Source organism: Galeopterus variegatus, unplaced genomic scaffold (assembly GCF_000696425.1).
Source record: "Galeopterus variegatus unplaced genomic scaffold, G_variegatus-3.0.2 Scaffold1866, whole genome shotgun sequence".
Lineage (NCBI taxonomy): Eukaryota > Metazoa > Chordata > Mammalia > Dermoptera > Cynocephalidae > Galeopterus > Galeopterus variegatus.
In genome coordinates this window covers 89,885-91,681 of record NW_007727977.1, presented here as the reverse complement: position 1 = coordinate 91,681, position 1,797 = coordinate 89,885, and the positions used below count along the sequence as shown (strand labels likewise).

The 1,797-nt window shown below is 42.3% G+C and overlaps 1 long non-coding RNA gene across 1 annotated transcript in view; it reads left to right on the top strand.

The window, feature by feature from the left end:
* The first annotated feature begins 28 nt into the window (after window positions 1-28).
* LOC103595846 overlaps window positions 29-1,797 on the top strand; it is a 2,359-nt gene continuing 590 nt past the window's right edge. Inside the window, exon 1 of the long non-coding RNA XR_550992.1 lies at window positions 29-1,672. This is a non-coding gene — a long non-coding RNA (uncharacterized LOC103595846). The remainder of the gene's footprint in view (window positions 1,673-1,797) is intronic.

Below are 1,797 nucleotides of genomic sequence, written 5' to 3'. Positions count from 1 at the left end.
TTCGTGGCAGGTGGCTTACGCTCCTGGAATCTGAAGTTTGCATACAATACTGGAGCAAGAATTTGCTGTTAAAAGCAGAGTCTGGGCTAGAAGAGATGGTGACAGAGGGAAGCATCTACCAGGAAAGTCATCTGTAAATGGACTGCAGGGGATTCTAGCCATTCATTTCCTGTGACTTCAAATACAAAGCAAAGTAACAGCAACAACAACAAATCAATGACAGACTTGGTAGAATCACTGCACAAACAGCTTGCATGGAAAAATGATTTGGAGTGTGCTTTAGAGAAAAGAGCACTATGCCCTACAGTATGTTTCTCCTAGTTCAATGTCTTTCTAAATGGAGTGGTTATTAAAATGCTGAGTTGGGGGCATCCTGCTCCAGATTTACCAAATTGGTCTCCAGAAGAGTCAACCTAAGGGAATCTGCATTTTTGATAAGTACCTTGGGGTGATTCCTAGGTTTGAGAACCACTAAAGTGGTGTTTCACGCTTGACAGTAGATTAGAAGCACCTGGGGAACTTTAAACAGTACTGGAGTTTGAGCACAGCCTGAGACCATTTAAGTCAATCTCTGGAGTGGTGCCTAGGTATGGGTGTTTTAAGTTCTCTTCATGATTTAATATGTAGTCAAGGTTTCAAACTCATTGCCTACAGTCTGATTCCAATAAGAGAGATTTCAACTGGTCAAGATGGGCAAATATCCTATTTTTTCCTCAGGGGGCTTTGAATACCATGTATCTGTTCTCTCTACAGCAGACTCCCATATCTACCTGTTCATGCACCATCTTGCCTTGGATGTCTAACAGCCATCTCAAGTTAACATTAACATTGAGATGTTAACAGATATTAACAATGTTCACAAACTTAATAGTATTTAAAATTAAAGTGATTTCTACCTCCTAAACATGCACTTCTTCATCTCAGCAAATGGCAATTCCATTCTTCCAGTTATTTGGGCCACTCTTTGGAGTCTCTCACATTCCATGTGTCATCAGCAAGTCCTGTCAATTCTACCTCTGAAATATTTCTGGAACACGCTCTCTTGTGATATCCATTGCTACTACCCTAGTCCAAGCCAGCATCCTCCATCGACGGCACTGTTCCAACAGCCTTCTACCTGGTCTTCCTGCTTCAACTTCTTTCCTATGTTCTATACTGCACACAGCAGCCCAAATGGTCCTTTTTAAAAACTTTTATTGTGATAAAATACACATAACATGAAACTTACCATTTTTAGGTACACAACTCAGTGCTCAGTGGCATTAAATACATAATGTTATATAACCATTGCTACTATTTCCAGAACTTTTTCATCATCCCAGAGTGATCTCTTTAAAACATAGGTCAAAGCACGTCACTCTTCACATCTCACTCAGTGAAGGACCAAGTCCTTCCTGTGGCCCCAGAGCCCTTCTGCTGTCCTCTCAACACTCATCTTCCCACTCACCCTGGTCACCGACAAAGTGCTCCTGCTTTAGGACCTTCACACCTGTTTTTCCCTTTGCTGGAATGCTCTTTCCCCCAGATACCCTTGTTGTATCCTCATCTCTTCAGATCTCTGCTCGGATATCCTCTTGTTAGAAAGGCTTTCTCTGATACCCTTTCTAAAGTAGCACCACACCCCAGTTATTCTCTAGCCCCACTGTGTTCTTCATGGCACTTATCCCCTAACATAGACAAGTGCATCTTCCCCACTAAAATGTCTGAGCTCTGTGAGAACAGGGACTGCAAGAGGTGTTCTAACTGCAGTATCCTCAAACAAGTGCCTTCCCAGAGTGGGTGTGCAATAAATACTGG